The 26897-nt window shown below is 42.7% G+C and overlaps 1 protein-coding gene across 4 annotated transcripts in view; it reads right to left on the reverse strand.

Annotated features, from left to right (window-relative positions):
* The window catches only part of IMMP1L (inner mitochondrial membrane peptidase subunit 1), a 272369-nt gene that overhangs the window by 197350 nt on the left and 48122 nt on the right, over positions 1–26897 (reverse strand). For 2 of the 4 annotated variants that reach the window (XM_069223480.1, XM_069223482.1), the window contains exon 2: positions 14341–14409. The exons of 1 other annotated variant lie outside the window; for it this stretch is intronic. The gene's annotated coding sequence lies outside the window, so the exon portion shown is untranslated. Of the gene's footprint in view, positions 1–14340; positions 14410–23638; positions 23719–26897 lie in introns of all 4 variants that reach the window. One more of the 4 variants, XM_069223481.1, reaches the window with a different exon arrangement.

Below are 26897 nucleotides of genomic sequence, written 5' to 3' on the forward strand. Positions count from 1 at the left end.
TCATCTTGATCACTCCCTTTTGGCAGTCCCAACCTTGGTATCCAATCCTACTGGAGCTGACCACAGATTTTCCAGTCTTGATTCCTCCTTTCCCCGATGTACTCCTGAACCCTCAGGGTCTTTCCCATCCCCTCATCATGGACAACGCTCTTCATCCTGTAGCCTGGAAGGTTTCAGGGCTTCCTGGAGAAACCCAGGAATTTCGAAGGAAGCTATCCATTTTATCCAACAGTCCTGGGCTCCAGGCACAACAAAAGTCTACAAGTCGGCCTGGTTGGCCTGGTGTAGCTGGTGTTTGGACAGGGATTCAGATCTCGTTTCAGAGGATGTAACCCTGGTTGTCAATTTCCTTGTCTCTTTAGCGTCCCAAGGTAAAGCTTATCGGACGGTTAATAAATACAGATCTGCAATCTCTTCAGAACATATCAGAGTGGACGGAAGACCTATTGGCGAACATCCTTTAGTCTGCTGACTTTTGAAGGGAGTACGTTTTGTTAAGCCTCCAATTCCTAAATATAATGTTATGTGGGATGTTAATACTGTACTTCGTCTTTTTATTGCATGGCCAGATAATGTTGATTTATCGCTCAAACATTTGTCTGCTAAGTTGACAATGCTTTTGTGTTTGGTATCCATTAAACGGGTTTCTGAAGTAAAAGCTTTAGATGTTTCCTCATTCCGTTATGCCTCTATGGGCATTTATTTCCAGGTCAGTAGACGCACCAAGACTAATTTATCATCTGTGTTTTACCCCTTTTTACCCTTGCAACCCAAGTTGTGCGTTGGTAATTGTTTAAAGACTTACGTTTCTCGAACTGCAGATCTTAGAAATGTTTCCTCTTCCCAGATACTCATTTCCTTTCAGAGACCACATAAGCCTGTGTCTGCTCCCACTTTGGCCCATTGAAGTAAAAGGCTCATGTCTGTAGCAGGGATATCTACTCTTTCCTTTGGTGCCCATTTGGTGAGAGGGGCTGCGGCCTCTCGTGCCTTTTGGTCGGGGGCTGGGTTACACAATATTCTCAGATCTGCAGATCGGTCAAACGTTAACACTTTTAGAACTTTTTATTGTAAACTTCTTGATCACCCATTGGACAATGTTATTTCCTTGCTTTGAACTAGCATAATATGAACCTCCGGTCTTGTAATAAAATTGAGATTTTCCTAGCCTTGGTGTCTGAAAGGTTAGATTTTATTAAAGACATGGAGGCGAGTATTAGCCCGCCGCATTTTCTTTAACCCTCCCTGTTGTTTCCTTCGCAGTTTCGTTACCTTCAACCAGCTCTGCTACATCTGGCTGATTTGCATTTGGATTCACTGTGTTCCATATCGCCACATCGTGCTTCCTGGTTATCTGTTCATCCTGCTTCTTTCTTGATGGATTCCTTTATGGACTTTCTGTTTGCCCTGTTGACTTTCTACTTGGTTTTGATTTCGCTCTCAGATTATCCTGACTCTCTCGCAAGAAAAGAGGGCTTGTTACTCTCAGTCAAGATAATTGTACTCGTACTCGATGTGTGATTGGTTACCCTCTTTATGACGATATTTTGTAGTTTTTTTCCCAGGGTTTCTGGGATTTGTAGTTTCGTGGCTGCTGTGTTCAATAAAATAAGTAAAGAACGCATAATACTCGCCTCCGTGTCTTTAATAAAATCTAGCCTTTCAGACACCAAGGCTAGGAAAATCTCAATTTTTTCTCATCACACTATTGATCTCTTTTTAAGCCAAGTGCCTCTCTCATAATGTTTGGACAGCAAGATCGTCTAAGGCAGTGGTTCCCAACCCTTGGGTCGGGGACCCCTGGGGGTCCGCGAAGCCTCCTCAGGGGGTCCGCGGCTGCTTAAAACATTTAATAATATTAGGTCCCAGCTATCAGTAATGACTCTTCAGGGGTCCCTGTGTGCCAATAATGATTCAGTGGGGGGTCCCCGGGCTCCTGTATTGATAAAATGGGGGTCCACAGAAGTCAAAAGGTTGGGAACCACTGGTCTAAGGCCAGGTCTAGATACTGCCTGGAAGGTGAGCATGTTTGAAATTCTTGCCAGAGGGCTTTGCAAAGTTGGTTGTCCTTGGCTGATTGTACTCTTTCCCATACTTTCATATATCCCCCTTTCCTTGCAATTGTTTGGTTGAGTAACTCAATCTCGAATCTTATCTGGGCCGGAGAAGCGTAGTGGGGGAGAGGGAAAAGCGTTCTGAATATTTTCGTGAAGATCTCATTTGAAGTTGTTGCATCTCTACCTCGTAATGCCTCACTCTTGTAACCTATACTAGGTGGTAAGTTAGCTGCTGTTACTTTTAGCAGTGGCAGGTAACTAGGGCCACCTAATGATCATGGTAAAGTATGGAATATGAGGAGAAGCGCATTACCCTTCCTCTGCAGGTCCTGCCTGTGCTGGAGAAAGGAGCCCTTGTTGTCAAATAGTACTTCAAGTTATCTGTGGGTTTCATCTGACTCCAGATTGTAGACAATAGGTTTTCACTGCAATCTCTAGGAAAGGCATCTGCGATTTCTAGAAACACACTACACAATAATTTTAATTACATTATTCAGATTATACATACAAATGCATTATATCCAGCCTAATGTAACCAGTTTTGCTTAAATGCATGCGGAATTTAAAGACCAAAAACGAAACTGGCAGACAGGACAAACCAGCCTCCACAATTCTCACATTACTTGGAACACAGTTTCTCTAGATAATGGTACTATTTATTTCTTCCATTTTTCTGCGACTCCTTATTACACTATCTATTTTAATGTTTAGAACTGGAGGTAGACAGGACATTCCACTTTTACTAAAATGATATGTATAATATACTTATAGGGGGCTTCCACCCAGCTCACTTCATCCATTGGTCTTTTATTGTGTCATTCACATTTTTCTTCCACCCATAACCAGCTATTGCATGGGGCAGAGGGTCAGCCCACTTCAGCTATTGGCTAGCTTCACTGTAAACAATGACATTCTTCCCTTTGAAAAGGAGAACACCCACATCCAAAGTAGTGTTCTACAGTGCCGGAGACTTCTATGGCATCGTGTGCATTTTGAGACTAGAAAATATTTAGCCATGTTATTTTTATTTTGGCAAAGGCCCACCAGCTTTGCCCACCAGCTTTACAACAAACACGTCTAACAAAAACCATGACAAAACAACCATTACAAATCCAAAAGGCTGGCAATTGGCATGAGACCTATTGGCTTTGCCAATGCTTGTTGACAAATCTGTATTGTAAACAGTCTGTGTGGCGGTAGGCTCGATCCCTAGCCACAGTTTTTTTTCCAGGTGACAACTTGGTGGTGCGCTGGAGAGAATTTAGAGTGCCGAGCACTGGGTACTATTACAAATGCGTCCCTTTTGCGGTTTTGAAAATCTTCTGGAAGTAGTCCAGAAAAAGATCGAGCCTTTTGGGTGAGTGGCTAGATATCTTTTCTACAGTTGGCGAGTCCCGATATATTTATACTTGTTTAAAACGTCACTGTTCTGTGCACTACTTGCATTAATTTTACAGCTTAGTGACCTGGAACGCAGAGTTTTTAAAATAAATAAATAAATAACCGAGCACGGTCTCAAACTGTAATGCCAACACAGTGAAATGGATACTCTTCCGGTTTGGCCGAACGTTTAGCTAAATGACAAGGCAATGAGAAACAACAGGGGTTGCAATGGACAGCTCCCTGGAAACTCATAGAATTAAAATACCTTGCTGTCACCTCTGTCAATTCAGAAATGCGGCAAGTGTATCTTCATGCATTTACATGTTTTGAAAAGGCTTGAAATCATGACACTACGAGACTGATACTCTGTAAATACTAAAATCTATGAATAAAAACCCATCAGCTTTATATGCACGGAGGCTATTAAGCAAGAACAAAAGCATGCTCACAAAAGATATTCTAATATATTTCAAAGCTAACAAGAGCCACGGTCTCATTAAAATTATAAATTACACAATCATGGAATGAAGATTCACACTGTGATGTAGCTAAGCAGATTATCGAGAACTCCGCATCCCATATGATAACAATACGTGGCCGTCCCAGATGGGGGGCTTTGGATAAAAAAGCATCACTGCCGCTAGGGAAAGCCTCCCTGTGATCTCTGGTTTCAGAAGAGCAGATGACAGCCAAGTAATATGTTGATTATTCCATTTATGGTACTAATCGTATAAGGAAAAAGTGATCTAATCTGTTGCGGTCACAATGCTAATTTAGTGCTGTTCCACTCAACATTAGGAGGAATTAGAATGTGATCCGTTTATTGCCATCTGAGAGAACACGCGAAGCACATGGCAGCCTCATAGGAACTGTGCGAGACTAGCCAGGTGAACCGAATGGGTAGTAAAGCCTTCGACACTTGGGTTTAATATATACACTTGATGATTACACCCTGGAAACAGCTGCATTTGAAACAAAAACAAATGCAGGCAACAACAGATTTATGGTTCGGACGCAATAGTTTATGGCTTCGTGGTCATCAAATTCGGGGCCTCGGATGCCAGCACCTCAAATATGATCAAAGATAGTCGCCCAAGAAGAGAGACGTACTTCTCTAAAACACCGTTCATGGTAAAATTAATAACAGTATTAAATAATCGTATTTCTATTCAAATGGGAAAGTCGAGGAAAAGATGCAGATGCTCAGACTTCAGTAGTATTTTTTCCGCACCCCAATGTCAAACTGAGTGCATATTTACCACATTCCCCTCGAAGAAATGCGGTATTTTAAGAGTTTCATCTCCTGGAGAGGAATTCCATTATATGCAGCTCTTCGAGACCTTTCTGAAGATGAATGAATAGATGTAAAGCATATTGTTACCCTACTAGGGTGTCTTTGTACCGACGTAAAATGCCAGAGTGCGTAAACAGCCAGGTCCTCAGCTTCTGTTAATTACCGAAATGATAGACCAGCTGAAGTTAATAGAGAATGTCAAAGTTTTGCTGAAAGAAAGGAAAAGAAGCAGCCACCTGTGTGCATCTTCTTGATGGTAGAGGCAGATAAAAGATTTGAAGGTGAAAGTGTTCTTTCTTGTAAACAGTTCAGTGACAAATAACAGAGTCTAAAAGAGCAAGTGAAGACAGATACAAAAATACAATGCTGAACTTTATTGGGGGTGTTTACAATTTTACAAATTGGGGGCTGTCAGCGAGTGGCTCTTGGTTCTTTGTGTATTTTGAAAGTTTTTCAACAAACACAATACATACATGAAACTGGCAACCGCATTTGTGGTAAAGTAAGCACTCCATTAAGAATGCCTTTCTAGGTAAGTAGGCAGAAGGGGTGGAGTAAGATCTTCATGTATGTGTGCCTGCACAGTAGTGTAAGGTCCTCAGAACCAAATCAGCCTAGGGAAAAAGTTGAGTCCTCCATGAATTATCATGGTGATCAAAGTGACTGACAAAGGTGGCTTCATTTAGGACTTTAAAGTGCATTAATATCACATCCAGAATTATATCTGAGGAAGTCATGCACAACCTTATATATTCATTCCAGATTTATTAGTTTGATGATACTAAATTATTTTTAGTTTGTTTACTCAATTTCATTTTGTACACAAATCATTATTTATTATTTACTATATTTTTCATGATCTATACATCTTTGTACCACGATGCATTTCTGGAAGCCTCTTAACCTTTATTTAGGAAAATCATGAAAATACACTGAGAAAAATGTATTTATTCAAATAATTCATCAATTCTTCATTTTACACAAACCGATGTCCAACGTAGCACACTTTATATAAAAAAAAAAAACACAATTTCAAACTCATTCTCACTCATTACACAAAAAATCGTCAAGATTGTTCAGGCAAATACTAGAGTCCTTGCATAAAAAAAGTCTGCATACTAACAAATCTGTGTGCATATATATCCAAGAGTGCTATGTAATGACAACGCTATCTATACATTGCCGTTCTCTTCCAGGTCATCAATAAATCTCTTCCCATTACTAATTCAATTCTATAGACTTAGTGTATTCATGTTCTTCTTAGTCCTTTGTATATTTCCATTGTGGTTCCATTATAAAAGTTAGCATTCTCTTATGAGCCCAAGTCTTCTGTAGATCTCTTTTTACTTCTAAATGATTCCTTCGCACTTGCCTTATTTGTGTCAAATGGTCTTTTGTTTGCTGTTTCTATTTTTGTTGTGTAATAAAGAGTTATCATTGAGCACAACTGAATGTGCTTGTATTCTTTTCTATTGAAGTTCTAAGAGAAAATGCTATCAATAGTTTATGAATTGTTTTAATGCATTATTTTTAGTGTATTTTCATTATTCTCCTGATGAAGAGAACAGATATGTACAGTTTGCATAATACAGAATAAATAATGATTTATGTACCAAATGAAAATGAGGAACGAAAGAAAGAATAACTGAAAATAATCTAATGATTACATTTGGAATTAATATATTCCTAAAGGTTGGACGTGACTGCGATAGATATAATAATTCTGGATATTATGTTAGAATATTGTGATTCGACAGCAGACACATGTAGTAAGGTTATTGCACCCAAAATAATATAAAATAACAATTTGTGAAACAAGTGCTCAAGTGTTTTAATAAACATCAGTATAAACGTAGCTACGAAACCAAAGCTGTTCACTAGCTAACCTCAGAGACAATACGTTATAGAGTACTGGTGCCACAAAGATGATTCCATAGCTAAAGCGATCAAGATGGGAAGCCTGTAAATCAGTAAAATCTGGATTGATGTGGGAGATGTATAATTATATACCTTGTGAGGACCTTGCCATGTAAAAGATCTCTTACATAGGATAACTACATCATGTGGAAAGGACGTACAGAGTGAGGCACAGAGTGAGATCTTAAGATACCACTAGCTCTGGTACACCATATTCTATTTGCTTTGCTAATAAGAATAGTTTACCAGGACTAATGCTACTTCATAGTGACGTTAAGGCACAAACAATACATTTTATGTTATTACATCATAGGTAAGATTTACTCCATTTACACTGGGAGTCACAACAAGCCATGGGGTATCACTTCTCAAGTAAGTATAAGTAATTATTAAAATATGCTCAGAAGGGCGCGGCCAAGCCAGCTAAGATGGCAGACGTGTGATCGCAGTGCTCTCTGCCTGGCTGCACATTGAAGCAGGACTCCCTCAGTAGCATCAGGGGACCCAAGATACCCCTACACCATCAGACGCCTGACAGGGCCCTCCTAACGAGCCCCCATGCACCCTGGTTGGGACAGCAGGGTCGGACCTGGATTGAGTGGTGTGCCCAGCTCTTGGGCTGCCATCAATGAAGAACTGCAGGACTTGTGCCCCTGTGTAGGCGGCAGACCCCATAGCACTATCTCGGACATAGCCTGGAGACGGAGTGCCCCAGGGCCTAAGCGGCTGCCTGGCAGATCCACAGTGTGTGGCCTGGAGCTTCAGGCCTACATGCGGACCTGAGCCCACAACGCAAGTGCTTCTGGTTGTCAGAATCCCGGGAGCCGGCCCTGAGCAACAGCACTTCAGTGCCACTGTGATGCACTCAGGGCTTGTGGCCCCTAGTAGTTTGATGGGGCCCTGCTACGGTCACTGTCCTGATTAGGCAAGGGTGGCCTGGGGCATGGGCGATGGGAACCCACCGGTCGATCCCAACCTCACCACGCAGTGATGGGGGGAGGGACGACACCCTATACCAGAATGGGTCATCAGCATTAGCAGCTACTGCTACCAGAACCCAGACCTGTATCTGAAGGCCCCCACACACACCCTGACTGGTTCTTTCTGATCATAAATCCTGGAACCACTAACAACACTGCCTTCGAGTGACTACAACAAGCTGCTGCAGACTAGCTGAGGCCTACACTCCCCCTGTGTGCCCTATACTGGTGAAAAAACATCTCACGGACGGAGGTACAACAGCTTGCCACTTGCTCTCTGTCTGAATCCAAAAATGACCTTCCACAGCACTGTGGGACTGAAGGACAGCAAACACCACCAGCCTCTGTACCTCTTGACCCATCAATCTGATTCTAGTACTTCCGATGAGAACAGATCACCCTAGCCAGATCTGCCACCCAACGCAGTGGAATGGTAGGGGCTGTGCCAGCAGGATGACCAGACAGAGCCCAGTCCAAGACATTGATGTCATGACACGGGGTCGCAACAAAAAATAATCTTCTAGCAAACCCTTTCTCAAGAATCCACGCCAGAATGACACCATGGCAGCGGCTGCCGGCTCGACTGAGGATACTCAACCCATCACAAAATGTTTGTCTCCTATTCCAACTAGTTAAGGAGATCAGAGTCAATATTAAGATGGTAAAGACAGACCTCCAGCATGACCTCTGCACCCTCCAGCAGGATTTCATCGACCTCTGGGAATGTGTGGCACAGACAAAACAAACACTAGACAAGCAATGTGAGGAATGCAAAGTCCAACAGCAATAGAATCTCCAGCTAGAAGGCCAACAAATCAGCCTACAGGAGAAATGCGAGGACCTGGAAAATAGGTCACACCACAACAACATTGACATCCTAGTCCCAGCCACTCTGTCAGATGCAGATCTCCATCAGTACCTCTCTGATCTTTTTAACGCAACCCTGGGAAGGGACGCAGGAGCACCTATCCATATGGACAGGGCACACAGGGTAGTGTCTTTCAACTTGGCAGGAAGGGGGCTTCCAGATGTTCTCGCGCGCATACACCACTTCACAGACATGGAGGAGGTAATGTCCAAAGCTTGACAAGGGGGGGCCCTATCTCCTTCAAAGGTGCCCAGGTTCTCATCTTTCAGTATCTCTTGGCTACAACCCTTGCAAAGCGGCACACCTTTCTACCAGTCAAGTATCTCCAAAGACACAAAAATCACAAAATACCGCTGGACTCATCCGCTTCGTATTGTCTTCACATGTGAAGGGAACTCACATTTCACAGCCTCCCTCCATAAGACTAAATGAATCCTGAACCTAACAAAGGCTGACCAACTGGACCTCTCCCCACCCCCTCCCACAGAACTAAGACTGCCTTCTAAAGCTCTGGTTCAGGTTGGAAGATAGTACTGGAGTGTGGATGGTATTGCGATTCAAGAGCCATGGAAATCACACACAGCAAAGCCCATCTCATAGAACATTTATGCAAAATCAGCAATGACCTCACACAGTCATCAACCTGAATGCTGACCCGGGTTGCCAGTACCTCATGAGAAGCATTGCCTCTCCTCTATGGCTCCACCGCCATCACCTGAGCCTCTCTACCATGCTAGCAGGAGCCTGTCCCTACACATGTCATCTACAAGTCCCTTGAACTCCCCTGTTACCATGCAGCCACTGCTTTGGGCGGACATCCCCACTTCTTCCTGTTGGGGGTATCTCCTGTCTTCTGGATGATCCTTACGGATCCACCCTGGTTTTAAGTTGGTTAGTTTCCATGGTTTGATTCTTTGTATTGCTCTCATTCTCTTTTGGGGGGAGGGAGCGGGGAACACACCACGCACCAATGCAGACCACCACACTCCTAAGCAACGACAGATAAGCACTTGCCTTTCCTTGACGCACCACTCCCATCATGTCTGAACTTCCCACTTTCATAACACTAGCCACCTCCATTGTCAAAATACTCAACAACCACACCAAGCGCTTGATCATCGTTAACAAACTACTTTCCCTAATAGCTCAATTCTGCTTCCTCCAGGAAACCCATCTCTCGAACACTGATACACACACACACATTGATCCTAGAAATTGCTGGTACAATACCTTGAGTCCTCACACACTAAAATAGCATGCACCATGATCTTACTAGCCTACTCAGCACCCGGCAAAAGCAGCCACTGGTCAGGGGGAGCAGGCCGGTGGGTGATGGTTAATGGCCTGTATGACTAGTTTCAATGTATGCACACAAGCCAAGAAAGGTTCCTATGAGATACTCCAGACAGTAGTAGCTTTCACAAAAGGCCCTCTCATACTTGGAGGCAATATTAATATGGCCCGTTGAGCTTCCCAAAATAAATCACACCAGCGCCACGGCGGGACACCGGCACTATCTGCAGAGGGTCACGTCTGGTTCACCGATCTAGGGTTGCTAGATGCCTTGATTATAGGCCACACCCTTAAAATGACTACTCTGTACACGCCTGAAGACCAACATCCTCAATCCATCTCCAAGCTCAGCACAATCACTTTGACCCTTTACTTGGACAGGGATGGCAAATCACTGCACGGTCATTGGCGTCTTAACAACTCCCTCCTCTGCAAACTGGCTATAATGGCAGTGATCCAAGAGACACTCACCAACTATCTGGCCCACAATATTAAAGGGTAGACAAATGCACATTCTGGGACGCCCTCAAGGCAGCAGTTAGAGGACACTTCATTCAGGAAGCAGCCAGGCTGAAGTGTGAATACGTCCTTACTAGAGCTCAACTGACTGCAGAGGTGGCAACTCTCGAACAACAATATAAATGCTCCCCCTCCAATAAACTTTGGCACAGGGTTCTGGCAGTGTGGGGCCAGCGATGTGATCCTGAGCAAGATAGGGCTAATTATACACTGAAGCACACAATGGAGCATGCTTCCATGAGGAGAGCAATCAGCTTGGCACTCTACTGGCTCACAACTGCGGTCCCACCAGATACACAGGTGAAATCAAGATGGGTGATGACTCCCACACCTCGACTGAGGGAAAACTCCAGGCCTTTCGGTCCTTCTACCAATCCCTCTATATAATGGACCCTACCTCTGCTGTACAAAGAGATTCATTCCTAAATCTGGTCACCCTTTCAAGGCTCTGAGCTAATGTAACTACAGAACTCAATGCCCCCATCATCACAGCTGAGATCCTCACAGCCATTGGCCAACTCAAGGTCTCCAAAGCCCACAGACCAGACAGCTTTACTTCACTTTTCTACAAATGCTTTCCCAACCCAGCTCCTTCCAGTTTTCACAAGCTTCTTCAACTCCCCAGCCATTGACCGATGAGCCTCTGCCAGTATGAAGGAAGCATTCTTACACTAAAAGCTAAACCAGACAAAAACCCTAAGCTTTGTCCTTCCTATCGTCCAATATCTCTCCTGAACATAGATTAATTTTTTTTTTGCAAAGGTCCTTTCTAATCGGCTTGACAACCGTATGTCCAACCCAATCCATACTGATTGAGGGGAGGGGCTGTTATATTCGGCTGCACAACTAGCAATAAAACCAAACTCACCCTTCATCTTATTGTTGTTGCCCAGAAGAAGGGGAAGGCAGCCATCCTCTTATCCTAAGATGTTGAAAATGCGTTTGCAGAAGATACTCACATGCTTCAGTCAGGGCAATAGGGTAAGGGGATGGATCTCAGCACTCTACTACAATCCCAAAGTGAAAGTTATGGTCAATAGCCATGCATCCATCCCCATTCTGATTCCGTGGGGCACTCAGCAGGGTTGCCCTCTGTCCCCACTCCTATTTGGTCTTTGTCTGGAACCCATCCTCCAGAGCATCAGAAACAACCCTCTAATTCACAGTCTCTTTCTGCAAGGAAGCCTTCAAGGTGTATACTTTTGCAGACATTTTACTCCCCCTCATGGCATCCCAGTGACCTCTGCAGGCCCCAATTCCCCTCTTAGAGGAATTCCAAAATGCGGCCAGCATTCAGATTAACACAACAAAATCTGAGGGTATGACCTCAGTGGGCAGTAACACCCAGGCACAAGGCCTCACCTCAGCGACACCGCTCCGGTGGACAACCAACTCTATCAGATACTTGGTAATCAATTTAACACCCTTACCTTCCTATTTGTGTCGAACTCAACTTTGAGTCTCTCCTGCGCAAAACTAAAACATTCTCTGTTGCCCTGGAGAAACCACTCGCTCCCCTAGGTGGAACACATTACAGCCCTTAAAATACCATTTTGCCACAAATCCTGTACCTCTTTCAAGCCATGCCCTTCTCAATCACCAAGGAGGAGATGCTTGCCTTCAAGCTGCTTACACGACCTACATTTGGGGAGGGAACACCACAGAACAGTCTTCCAGATTTGCACAAACACCTCAAGGATGGTTTTGCTGGGAGTACCACATTTGATTCATTACTACCAGGCATTTTTGAATGGCTTAAAGGAGAAGCCTACATACCCTGGTGCTTCAGAACCTCGCTCCATACCATTGTGCGAAGTCCCCTGGGGCCCTAAAGCCTTGAGAAGTAGACTTTTATACCTTTCCACAATTACTAGATCTACCCTAGCAGTCTGGGACTCAATCGCTACCGAGCAGGGTGTCACTTCCTTCCCATCCCCTCCCACACCAGTCCTAATCCCAAGATGACTCCCAGCTTGTCGTAATAAGCTTTCACCTGCTGGAGAGAGAGGCTGTTTTTGCATCTGAGCCTTCCTTGCAGAGGACCACTTAAAGACCTTTGAGGAGCTCAAACTAGATTATTGGATCCAGAAGTCTGAGCGATTCCACTTCCTCCAAGTCTGTTACTGGATCTCTTGCAGCAGCATTAACTCACAAGCAACTAGGACTCTCACCCCTTTTGAGAGGTTACTCCAATCCCTCACCTCTTCCAAACACTTACTCTTTACTACCTATATTTTTCGCAATGGCCAGACAGCAATATTTAAAACATCATAACAATTACAGTGGGAGAACGATCTACAGATCTCCCAAGACACCAAAAGATAGCAGGAAGTGTTCCATCACAACACCAACTTTGTCAGTCATGCACAGGGCAGAGAAATCCTCTATAAGATCCTGTACTGCTGGCACCTTACAAGTCAATGCTAGCATAACATCAACTCGAGAAGCATGCTGGTGCAGATGCAGTGGCACTGGCACCCTCATAAATATCCTTTGGTCCTGCCTCTACTTGGAGGACTTCTGAGATGCTATTTTCTAAGCAATTTCTCAGATACAGAGGCAGGATTTAGACAAACCCCCTGACTTTGCGATAATAGGCAGACTTGCAGAGGGATTTTACCCACTCCACCCCTAAGCGGGAAAACAAATGGCCCACCTCTTCTTAGCCGCCAAACACACTAAAACCCAACATTCCTACATACAAGCATTGGATTAATAAATTGTGGCTCCTGCTGAGCGATATAAGCATTACTTATGACTTGGTGGACAAATCACATCTTTTCCACAAACTATGGGACCCAGTTCTTGCCTACTTGAACTCGGAATTTCCGGGCAGGATTTATCCACAAAGACACGTCACCTTGGGCACTCGACACAGCTTTGTCTTGCTATGGTGTAGCTCACACTGCCAATTCTGATGTGTAGGTCACTATGTTCTACTACATGCTCTGCTTGGGGTGGTGGTGAGGGATGGCTGGAGGATATTGATTGTTAAGCAAGGAAGTTGTTTTGAAGGTAGTATCTGTGTGCCAGTAAACGTAGAACTTGATAAAAACCATTGAGACATAAAATATACTCAAGCTTTTTCCACAATTTATACCAATCTGTAACAAAACTTAAAAGCACAATGTAATTACATAAAACACACATTTATAGTCTTCTATTTTTAAGGCTGATATAAGTATTCACATCTGTTAGATTATTTCAATTTTAATTGCATCTGCACATCCAGCGTGAGGGAATGCGTATTGCATTTGGTGTCGTAAATTAGTTTTTCAAGAGGCCAGAGTATGATCTGACTCAAAGAAGGAACAAGACCATTCCAGATCTCATCGGTGCAATTTCATTTTTTCTAGACTCTGTGTAGGTGGGCGTAGCTCGCCTCGCCTACCTTCGCACACCGCTGGTGATCGCCGAACGCCTCCTCCGGCTTCCGTCCACGTCGTCAAGGAGACGCGTGGGGGCGGAGACGACAATCGGCACCGGACTTCCGGGTTGCCGAGCGGCCACAAAAGGAAGACGCCGCGATCGAGAGGGGCGAAAAGAAGAAGGAGCAGGAGAGACGCCACGGATCCCCATCGAGGAGAGAGGAGAAGACAAGGAAAGATCCCGACCGGGAGGAGACGCCCGTGACCGGAGCAACAAGCCGTGCTGCACCGGCACCCCGTCCAGACCCTATCAGGCCGGAACGACCGAGAGGAAACGAGACAGCCTGCCACGGCCCAGGAGGGTCGTGGCTGCACAAGGTACGTGCCCTCTTCCAGGGCAGCCACCATAAGGAGGGAGAAGGGGAGGCAGAGGGGGGAGAGGTAGAAGGGGGAGGACAGGGACTGGGGAGCTACCAGGGCACCTTCCCACCCGACCTTTAGCCTAACAGAGCTCAGAACAGCCTACCCTCACAAGCTCCTAACTTCCCCACTAAAACACCACTTGTATTGATTTTTCTTTATTGTTCACTTCGTATCCCCTCACACCTCCCCCCCACACTAAACCCTAAAATTAAGAGACAAGGAAAACCGGCCCACTTACCTGCTGTGTCCTTTTTGTTCTTCCGAGAGAAATCGCGATACCCAGAGGAGGACACCCAGAGCTCGCCACCTAAGAGGGAGAAAAGAAAACCATTAAAAGACCCGTAGCAACCCAACGCTCACGCAGAAGAGAAACAAAGGAAGAAAAGAAGACCTACCGTTATATTATTTGTTCCACCTCTCCTATAACTCAAATAAATCACGTAAAATCCCTGTCAAGGGTTTTTGAAATCTGCGTCCGTGTCCTCTGTAGCCCTGATCCCACCCCCACACTCTGCATCATAAGGAAGCAAACATTTAGTAAGTTTTGAACATAGGCTTTGTTTTGTTCATACCGAGAAGAAATGGAGCTCAGATTTTCCAATTCATGTTTGTTGTTGATTTTATCATGAAGCAGAGGACTCTAAAGTTAATCCTATGCCTGACTGTCAACAGTAGAAATTTCAAAGCACATAGCAATTGTGGCTTCTATATCAAAGGCTGGCTTTGAAAGAACTGTCAGGAAAACTGTAAAAAGTCAGTGAAACTAACAAATTACTAACTTGAGTGGTATAAAGACACCAAATTCATTGGAAAAGACAGCAGGCTAACAGACAAAGTTCTCATTTAGAATTTGGCGGATGGGTTACTCCATCACAAACGTGACTGATATCTCGTATGCTGTATTACGATCTCCATAGGCTATTATGGGATCATAATACAGCGTATGGAAATAGGAAACGCAAACAGAAACTTAATTCGATCTTGTGAGTGAACAGACTCCATTTTGTGCCACTCAACCAAACGAGTGTGCAGAAAACAAACCTATAGTATGTGTTATGCCCTGAGTTTCACTACAAAGAGGAGTTACAAGGCAGATAAAGAACAAACAGTTCCAAGAAACAGACCCGGTTATCTTATCTAGAAGCAGCAGAACACTGCCAGCCCAGGGAGTGTAGGGTGTCACATACAACAACGATATAGGCTGAGAATGACATCACATGACTAGCAGCTTTGCATTCAATGCTTGTTGAAGTGTATAAATATTGGATGCAGTCAGATGATATTTGAGTCTCTACCTTGTATGTGACTTCGCATGCAGCACTCCAGACAAGAAATAAAGTCTATCCTGAGAACCCAAGATGGAAGGCTGTAATTATTTCTGACGGCAAGGGGAGAAAACTGTCCAGAGTTGACAGGCAGACAGGATTTCAGTCACATTTGTGACAGAGTAACCATCCACCAAACTCTAAATCAGGCCCAAAGATATGCTAGAATCAAAATGTTTAATGAGCCCAAATACATTAATTTGTTTGTAGGTTGTTTTTCAAAACTAATAACTTGATGAATTCCCTCTGAAAGTATTTGCTGCATATTTTTCTTTGGTTTTGAACACATTTTATTGAGTTTTGATATCAGAGAAGAGACAAGGAGCCCAATCTAGTGGGCTGTGCATGACAGCAATGCAAAGTTGAAATTGCACCCAATCCACCTACTTCAGCATGAATAACATAGAGAACAGTTCAAATTGTGGCAGAGAAGGTTTGAATCTCCACCTCCAGTGTTCAGAAACGTTGTGCAACAGGTTTTAAATTATACTTCTGTACTGGGCCAAATCTCACCATATCTTTTGATGCTTGCGTCGGCATCCCCTGGCTATATAAACTGGGCCCTCCAGACCGATACAGTCTGCTACTTTTTCCAAACTTTTGGCGCAAGGAAATGCGTGAGGAGTGGGGAGTGTTCGGGTCCCCCCATTCTCTTGGCGACCAGAAAACTCATCCATAACAAAGCCATCTTATGTCTACTGCTGTCTAGGTCTGCATTAGTTTGATGAAAGGCTATCTTGCATTCTCTGGGAAGCTACTAGCCCAGCACCACACCAAGGACTGAAAGCAGCCCCTCCCAGAAGTGGGGGGCAATCACCCCATGAGTCCAAACCACATGCAGCAAGTCTTCAGCCACCGCCAGACACAGGATACAAAGGTGTTGGACATTCTTGATGAAAATGTTATGGTGCTTATGAGCTTATATGTAAGATGTTTGATGAAATGTGTACTGTGTTTATGTGTTAACATCATCATAAAACTAGACAAGATTAAGGTTGCATTATAAAATGCTATGATGGATATATAAGAGTTTTCAGGCCAACAAAGCGTAACTTCATATTGTTTTCAACCTTTCTAGACAAGAACTAGACAGCGGAAGATGTTCAGAAAACTGTAGCGCAAGATTTCAACTAACTATATAATTGATGATGAGAAGGAATTGTTAAATATTTAAAATATTACTCGATACTAACCAATCATGTGTACGATAAAACTACTCAAGACAGACAGATGACAGTTATAGGAAACTGGGTTTTTGGGTAAAGGTTGTGGTAACCCTACTCAAGCAACAACCACAATCCCCGTCAGGATGCATCACAAAGAGTCACTAAATTAACCTGTGATTAATCCTTTTGTATCTTGACACAAAAGCATATAGGCTTGCAACGTGTTAGGCAAAGTTGAGACACAACACAGGAAAAAATCCCACACCAATTAAAAAGATACAGAAAATTATAATACATAAAATGATACCAAAGTAAATTAAATCCAATTGGTAGAACCAGAGGCATGCATTTTTAAGGTGTTTAGAGAAAACTAGGACCTGAAAGATCAATGTACCAACCGCGGACATCTAGTCATGTCAAAATCAGAGCACAGATGAAAGTTATGGCCGGCCGTGATGCAGCACAGTTCGGCTACACAAATTGGATTGGGCTCAGTCTAGGCTTACCTTCGGACTTAGAAGAATTTTTTAAGAACATTTTCTAAGAAGGTAAAGTTCAGTGGGGATGGCAACCAGCAGTGTCCGAGGAGGAGGTGTTGTGGTTGGAAAGCCGCAGGAAAAAGTCGCAGAGAAGATTTCAACATTCAGACTTAGTCAAGTTTTTGCAAATCGAAAATTTTAAAAGGCAGGAAGCTGTAGGCAACAAGGGTTTCACAAGGCCGGACACCTTCTGAAGAGTAGCCGCTGAACAGGATTTGCTGCTGCTGACAACAATATGGCCGGAGCTACTGCTAAGTCTAACCAACCGGCGACGCACCTTGGGCGGATCAGCAAGCAGGTAGGTCTCCGTCACCTGTCATTTCTCAGGCCACTTTTTGATGGAAAATCTTTTAAATCCCAAGTTTCTGTTTTCTGCTGTTTGGGAAATTGTAGCAGCACTTCCAAGGGTCCAGGACTGGTGGGGTACCACCTGGAGGGCAGGACTTACTTCAGGAAGAGTCCAGGTGGGAATTCAAGGTTCCTGAGCTTTCTGTGTCCCTATAGCTCAGAACAGAAGGCAGGTTACCTAGCCCTTGGAGTCACTCTGGTAGTCCTGGAATCAAGCAGCAAAGCAGGCCTCAGTCACCAATAGGTCTAGGGTGACAAGTTCTTTGCGAGTGAGCTGGAGGCAGCCCCTTTGAAATGTAAGTGGGGCAGGGAACTGCTCTGCCCTTGCCATCCTGGCAGGATGGACCATTGTGCCAAAACCTTTTCCTCTTTTGCCTCACTGTCTGGGAGGAATATGCAAAGGCCAACTGCTTTTCTGTTTTAAGGACTACTTAAGTGGATGGCACGATAAGTGCTACATGTCCACTAGTAGTAGTAAATTTACCGGCCCTGGGTACATATTGTACCACGTTACTATGGACGTATAAGTAAATTAAATGTGCCAATTGGGTTTAAGACAATTTTACCATGTTTAAGGGAGTAAACACAGGCACATTAGCACTGGTTACCAGCTGTAAAGTGCACAGAGTCCTATGGTCAACAAAAACAAATTTTAGCAAATAGGCACGGAGAAGACAAAAGGTTTGGGTGATGACCACATAAAAGGCTATCAGGTCTAACAAAAGTAGTTAAACAGTGATTAGCATATGATTCTTCAGAGATAACGAGGAGACTGTTTAAAATTCAAATGGACTAATGATACGTCACTGTTTCTTCACAGAGTTTCCTACTGAAAGTAAGAATCCAAGATCCTCTCAGCAGAAACATATAGAAGATTAATAGTATTCGTGGCTGATGTTTTCTTCCTTTTATCCAGTTCTCATTTCCCTCACTAGTGTGTTCTCACCAATGTTTAAACATATAATAATTGCAGTGCATACAATGGGAACGGCATTGGTAGAGGGCATTATTTCAAGATTCTGTTCACTTGTAAAAATAAAGCATCACTTTTCAATATCAGAACTCTATACTGGTTGACAGTAACTTGTAGCTTGTTTATTTCATAGAGAAACTAAAATAAACCATAATCATACTCAAGCTTTTAGCTTAACACTTAGGATATCAAGTTGGTTTTATTACTAATATAGTACCTGTGTAGAGCCTAGTTGTGTAGGTCTAGAAAGGTCACTTGGGTTGGATTCATTACTTAAGAGAATTCATAACTGTGGTTTCTTAAAGAAAATCATGTTTTCTTTATCTAACTTTTCAAAGTAATAGAAAGTTTGTAACTATATTCAGTGAGTACTCATCACAATAAAGTAGGGAGTAGAAAGTCATTATTGTAAAGTTTGTATTTTTCCTTATTCGGTCTTAATAAACAAATATTTAATGTTGGCGTCAAAGGGATTATGGTCGACCATAGAAACTTATGGTACTCAATACTGGATTTATCTGGGTAGTCAAATGAAAAAATTTCATTTTATTGAAACAACCTGATAAGAGAGGCGGTGGTAAAAGTTACGGACTCTTGAATTCTACGTACAGTTCAGACTTTTGATTGAGGAGTTATGACTTAGTACATGGATGTTCTATATACATAATGGAGGACTGGATCCTTATCACATTTTCAGAATTATCTGATGTCCATTGATATTATTTGGATAGAAATTAATTTTATCTGGAAATCCTGAGGACATTGCATGAACACAGCCCTCTTAGAATGTGATGGACAAATCTGGCCTACGTTATCATATGCTGGGACATTTTAAGTGTTTCTGAGTCTCTGCAGCCCATTTTTTAAGGACATCTCTTTAATAGCCTTGTTTGTGCCATTATCTAGCCTGCATCCTGAATCGTCTTTGTCTAATATGTTTCTAGGAAATCTTTAAGCTAAAACTTAGAAGCACAGTCAATCAGCTAGGCCACAAAACACGTTTTGGCTATGGGTAAAGTATCTTTTACTATCTAAGATGGTGCCAGGCAATGCAGCCTGATGGATTTTTTTCCAGATAATTTAATGATGGGGCAAAAATCTGATGCTAGAGCGTTAGTGTAGGTTGTGGTTGACAGGAACAATTCATGAATCAGCACCTTTAAACTTTGAAATGAAGGAAAGCTTTTCAGCAACAGAAAGTTAAATACTCAGCAGTGTTGGTAGGTGTTTTTTTCTATTTGATGATACTTCATCCAAACGTGCTTATTAAATTAAGGGTATTAATTCTTGCTCTAATGCACTCCTAAATTAGTAATGACAACTGGTAATGAAAAAGTACACCGAGTTGCTTTAGTATTGTTTTTGTATTACTATTAAACAGCAAGAAAAGGGATATGCAACCCTTTGGTATGCCACAAAAAACTGAAAGACTGACCACTTTATTGCAGGCATTTATCTCCCTAGAAGGGTCATAGTCCAATGCAGACAGCAGCAAGGGTTTAATCCCTTAGCTGCTCGGCCTTCCTCCCCACCCCCCCCCAAAGTGCTGAGCCCTTTTTTGGGTATTTGGGGTAGTTCGTGCTTAGGCCTTCATAACTTTTTGTCCACATAAGCTATCCATGCCAAATTTGAGTCCTTTTTTCCCAACATCCTAGAGATTTTAACATTACCCAGAGTTTGTGGGTTTCCCTGGAGGACGCCATGAAATTAGCCAAAATACAGCTAACATTTTGTTTTTTTCCAGAGGAATGGGAAAAAAGGGCAGCTGAAGACAGCATGTGATTTCTTCCCTGAAAATGGCATCAACAAAGGGTTTACGGTGCTACAATCACCATCTTCCCAAGCTTTCAGGAACAGGAAGACTTGAATCAGAAAACCACATTTGACAACACAATTTTGGCATTTTACTGGGACATTCCCCATTTTTACTATTTTTTGTTCTTTCAGCCTCCTTCCAGTTAGTGACAGAAATGGGTGTGAAACCAATGCCGGATCCCAGACAGCTAAACATTTCTGAAAAGTAGACAAAACTCTGAATTCAGCAAGGGATCATTTGTGTAAATCCTTCAAGGTTTTCCTACAGAAAGTAACAGCTAAAATAAAAACATACTGAAATTGAGGTGAAAAAAAGATCCATTTCCGGCCACGTTTTCATCTATAACTTTTTCCAGCTATGGCAGATTTTTTAAAGCAATATACCGTTACGTCTGCTGGACTCTTCATCAAGAACCCTAGGTACCCAGGGCCAATAAATGAGCTGCACCTTTCAATGGGTTTTCATTGTATACCGGGTATACAGCAAATCATTTGGTGAAATATAAAGACTGAAAAATAGGTATCAAGGAAACCGTAGTATTTCCAAAATGGGCACAAGATAAGGTGTTGAGAAGCAGTGGTTATTTACACATCTCTGAATTCCGGGGCCCCCATAATAGCATGTGAATTACAGGGCATTTCTCTAATAGACTTCTTTTTTACATACTACTATATATTTGGAAGGATAAAATGTAGAGAAAGACAAGGGGCAATACCACTTGTTTTGTTATTCTGTGTTCCCCCAAGCCTCCCGATAAAAATGGTACCTCACTTGTGTGGGTTGGCCTACTGCCTGTGACGTTCCCGTCGCAACGTGGACACATCACATTTTTACATTGAAATCTGATGTGTTTTTTGGAAAGTGCCTAGCTTCAGATGCTTGTACCAGAGAATTCCTTTTTTTTCCTCCAGGTAGAATCACTTCTACTTAAGCCCACATCCCTCCGCTTTCCAACACCTGTGACTCCGGCGCAGCGTAAGGCATGCTGACATCAGCAATGGAAAGTGAAAACTGTGGGAATCATTAGAGCCCATTGCTTTCACTTCCTTATCAGTGCTGGGAAGCAAAACACTGCATTGCCTGCTCTGATTAGAATGGGAGAGGCAGCATTGAAAAGGGGAGAATGTCATCTTTCCACTGCTGCCTCTCTCTAGTGCATACCTTCTTGAGGATCCCCTGCACTTAGTAGGTCTGGAGAGGTGTGAGGCACCTCCCATTTCAGGGGCCTTTGCTCACCTCACCCCACCCCCGGGGGGGGCTAATGGGGTGCATACCGTCAATCTGCCCCAAAGTGCCGAAGAAAGGCTAATAGTCATCAGAAATGTGTCATGTAAATTATTTGTAAGTGGTGGGGGCAGCTAATACTAGCCATGTCCCACCCCAGAGAAGATAATACAGTCTTTTAGCCCCACTTGGGAGGTTCATTGGGGGCTTGCCCCAATATACCTCTTCCCCAGGGTGCAAAGAGTCCAATAGACACCAGGGATTTGTCATGTAAAGTAGATGGAAGGAATGGAAGCATAGGGACATGTGTCCCAACCCAAAAGGAGCAAAAGTCTTTCTGTCCAGCCGAGAGGCAAGTTGGGGGTGAGGGATCACGACACAGGACCATACCCCAATCCCAAATGGGACAATGCAGTCTTTCGGACACCCCTCTGGGATGCAGACTGGAGGTTTGCGAGGTTTGTCCCAAATCTGCTACTCCCTCCAGAAAGGGAGGGGGGGGAGGGCAGTATAGCAAGCCCACTAGAACACCAGAGATTTCATATGCAAATTATTTGGAAGGGGTGATGGTGGCCCAACCTTGCATAGGGCCATGACCCATTACATACGTCATACGGCCAATACAGTCCCTGCAACAGAAAAACATCAAAATAAGGATCTAGCAAAGTCTATAATGTCTTGCATAGTCCCTTGTTGGCTATGTTCCTGTGGCAGGCACTAGATCCAGCACCTCCAGTGGGGTATTGTTTTTATTAGGAGATGAGTGCAACGTTGCATGGTAGGAATTTTGTGGATGCCCACAACTTCCGAAACTCTCACAGAAATTTGAGGAAAATTTGTGTTTTTAGCCAAAGTTTTAGGTTTGCAAGTGATCCTAACATTGTGAGATCCACAGTCCTCTTGGTGTCCAGTTTTCAGAAATGTCTGGATTTGGTAGGTTTTCCTGGGTGATGGGTGAGCTAGGCCCCAAATTCTGCAGCTAACCATATTGTTAAAAAAATATTGTGATGATTGTGAAGGGTGAATGGAATGTCTCCAGGTCGTACTTTGCGTGTTAGCCGCATAGCTCAGCCATATTTATGGATGGACTGTGTGTATCTGGAGCTATGCGAGAACACAGAGTAGTAGAACCTTTGGTATTACCAACAGGATTTCTCTGCATTTTTGGCTCCCAAATGTAGACCAGTATGCAATAAAGAAGACATTTTGTAAAATGCCCTCTGAATCACGATTGTATAGCATGGGTAACGCCAAATTAAGAGGTGTACAAATAGCCATTGTTCGTAAACTCAGAATCTTGTGCACATTTCAGAAATACATAAGTTTCCTTCATAGCCATTTTTAGTTCATTATATATATTTATCATCATATGAATTGCTCTATGGTTAGCACACAATGAAAAATTAATATAAGCTGCAGCTCAGTTGTTGGCTCTAGGCATTACGTGTTAGTAGAACATGCAGACGCCATATATGCCCATGGCCAGAAGGGTTTATCGGACATAACTGTATATTGCTTTTGCAGATCAGCCATTAGGACAAAAAATATAGATGGAAATGTTATTACCAATGGCTGTTTTTTTCCTACTTTCATTGGTTTTTTTTTAGCTCAACTATCCGTTTCTTTAGGGAATCCTTGAGGAATGACCCCTTGCTGAGTTTAGAATTTTGTCAACTTTACAGAAATATATAGCCATGCGGAATCAGCCATGTGTTTCCTGTTTCCACCGCAAACTGCAAATAGTTTGAAGCCACAAAAAGAAGGAACAAGCATTGGCATAGCCAACAGGTGTCGCCTATGGGACCTTGTAAGTGTTTAGCCATACAGCACATTATCCTGAGTGCTGTGCCACCAGGGATTGAACAGCTACACAGTTACTACACACTTTTTGTACAGGCAGAAATGTCCAACAGGCTAGCCTCACAGAAATATTAAAACAAGGGAAAAGATTGAAGAATGTTACTTGACCTTTCGTCTTCCCCTGCATCGCACTTAGAGCCGGGCTGCCCTTGTCTAACGCAGGGCTGCAGGGCTGGATCCCTGGAGCTTAAAAAAATATTCCGTAAGAAACACCATCTTGCTACTATTACCCAAATAAAAAGGTGACACAAAGAGAAGATACTAAAAAAGAGTCATGAAACGCACCTCCTAAAGGTGGGGACCTCTCGCGTGGATTTCCAGATGGCTGTCTGCACCACCAATATCTCCCGCCAGCCAGGTTGCCACTTCGGAAACAGAAGACAGATGACAAGGAGAAAGATGTTGGTGTTTACAACTGAATCTCAACGTAAAGGCTGTGTAAGTCTTGGAGGGAAGTACATCTTCGTCTACATGTAGAATACAAATTCAAAACTGCAAGGAAATACATTTTATAAAGAGAAAAATTGTTTTTGAAGCGCGAAAATTAAAACAAAACAATGTGAAGTGATGTGAGACGAGGGAGTCTGTGGCACAAGCTTTAACAAAGCATGCTATAAATTAACACCAAGTGAATTATTCAAATATTCATATAAATTCCAGAGGGGCAGGCACTTCCGTAATACACCTCAAACTCTTAAAACAGCCCTGAACATACAAAAATGTAAACAGACTCAATCAGGTTGGGGTTGGTAATATTGGGGGTGGGTAATCAGACTGTTAAAAAAAAGCGCTATGAATCGGCTGCACTGGCTTCATTATAACGTTTTTTTTTTTTATTCTCCGAGTGGGAAAAGAGAAGAAACGGACGAGGGGGAGGGGGGATTTCGGGAGTTGGGCGGGTGGAGAAGACACCGGAAAAGGAGGATGGGTGGTAGAGGGAAGAGGAAACAGGATGTGGGCATGTGGGGGAAGGTAAAAATAACCATGCAACCCATTATCCTGGGTGCTGTGCTGCCAGGGATTGAAGAGCTATACAATTGCTTTAAACCACTGTAAAAAAAAAACATGACAATTGTCTTGGAGAGAGGATGTGGCATAACGTTTGTAGCTGCAGACTTGGGAACTGAGAAGCCAGGTTCGAGTCTTGGCGTAGGCCCATCCATGAAGTAAAAAAAAAAACAAAAAAAAAAAACTAGAAAACTTACGTTTCAATCCAAGGAGCAGATTATTTGAAAAAGTACAATAATATGAAGCATGGCGCAGAGCCACATGGGCTCCAAAAGATTATCTGTTTATAGACACATACACAGCTACAATGGCGTCCACTGAGCACGTTTGGCAGACATGCGTCAAGTGCCCCGAAACAAACCATTGTGGAAACAGAGCGGAACACAAGCAGCAAACTAACAAAACAAGCCGAGGCAAAAGAAAAAAGTAGTGCGCCGACACGAAAGTATATGGGTGATCGTGCAATAATCCATGTAACAGGGTCAGTCTTCAGGGCAGGAACAAAACGGCCAAAAGGCGAGACAAAAGTAAAGTATTTACCAAAGAAACCACAGGAATTTTGAAAGGCATGCCAACGAACAAATGAAAGTGATGGACATATGATGGGCGTGGTGAAAGTCCAAAGAAGTAGATTATAGCATGGCGAGAGAGAGAGAGCATGCTCACTGCTTAGACTCAACCTAAAAATGGACTACCAATTCGAAAAATGCAAAAAATGTGGCAAAAAAGTTTTTGATACAACTTTGCTTGTTCTTTAAAATTAGGAAGGTGGTGATCCTTGCACAGCAAACGTTTTGCTGACGCACTTTTTAGAAAAACAAAAAACATGCTTTTGCACATCATTTTTTTTTAACCAAAAAACAAAATGTAGCTTTATTTTGCTATTTTCTCTGTTCCGCCAGGGGCGTCGGCAAACCCTGGTTACCTTTACAATCCCCAGGATGCTTCCAAAACAAAAACAAAAAAATTGGGCATGGGTGCCTGATATAAAGACACTTCAATCAAATTATTTTTACTTCAGTCTTTATTCTTTCATCTCTACTGCCTCAGCAACAGTTCTCCACACAGCTGCTCTTCTAGCTCCTCAACGTTCTACTGTCAACTCCAGCCCAATAACTGTCAGACTCTTCCATTCTAAGGGGAAGGGGAGGTGGAACATACTACTACTATCGGTGTAAATATTAAACTCCTATTAGAATAAACTTATTTATATAGAACAATATATATATAGCTTATTTAATTAAAACTGCGATACAACAGTGCCTCATATGGAAAACGAGTTATGAAGGTGTAAGCGCAAATTACCTCTCATATCAAAACAAGGGCTCATCATCGAGGGTGAATGCGTTTCAGCATTGAAGGGATTAACAATAGTTTGCCACACACTGTTTTTATCTGCGTACATAGTTTAAGATTATTGTTTAATCGGTTAGGGCCTAGTAATAAATCCTACCTGTGTTTATAACTCCTATTCTATATTCTCTGCTATAAGTGAAGGAATCTGAAGTACAATTCTAGGTCTTAAAATGCTGATTGGCTGACCAACGACTCCCTATTAAAAGACGAAAAACAGAATAAGGATAATTATCTTTGTTATGACATTTAAAATACAGCCAGGACTCCAATTCACTGTCGATGTTTTTAGAATAATTTGGCACTTCAGGGTCTCTAGAAATGCATCGCCCAGGTGCAGAGAGGTTCCAGAAGCAATCTTAAACAGACTTACTTGACTGGTGCCGTGAAAAACACAAACAACCAATGAAGTAATGCACTCAATGCTTCAACGGTCGGGTTCAAAATCCTCCCAACATTAGCAGGACAACCAAAAGGATAGGCCCACCACGGCTGCTCGGTGGAGTAAATAAAGAAAGAAAGGTCCTGCATACATAGTGGACAAGAATACTTTCCGGCTCATACTGTACCAACACAGTTGCCTCACCGGACAGACAAATCACTTGCATCCATGTTTTATTTGTTGACTTAGACGATAGCAAAACTAAGTAATATCTACAAAAAAATATAAACGTCAAAATATTTAATTTTGGCTCTCCTTCGTTTGTAAATGTGAATCATGCCTCAAGTAACGCAGTGAAATCGAGGCAATTTTACTGAAGCTATCAAACGACAATCAGATTTCACCTTCATTACTGCTGCCCTTTAATCAGGGACCTGGAGAGACTAGTCAACTTTCAAACTTCGAAATTTCTGGCTGTAATAATAATAAAAAAATCTGGCCTATTCATATGGAAAAACGAATAGGTTTCTAAATTTGTACTCCCAATGGAGCTTAAGGGCCAAGTCAAAGGGCCCTTCTGCTTCAACTATAGTACATACAATGTCTACTATAATCTTATTCTATTTGTATACTTTTGCATCCTCGTAACTAGAATATTGTTTTTGCATTGTTTGCAGAACTTGATGACTGATACACATTATGTGAAAAGAAACTTCTTACAAATACAAACATGTTTTTAGGAGTTCTGGAAACAAAACTCACTATTCATCATAATACTTGGCTGCAAAAATATGTGTTTTG

Source organism: Pleurodeles waltl, chromosome 3_1, assembly GCF_031143425.1.
Source record: "Pleurodeles waltl isolate 20211129_DDA chromosome 3_1, aPleWal1.hap1.20221129, whole genome shotgun sequence".
NCBI classification, from domain to species: Eukaryota; Metazoa; Chordata; class Amphibia; order Caudata; family Salamandridae; genus Pleurodeles; species Pleurodeles waltl.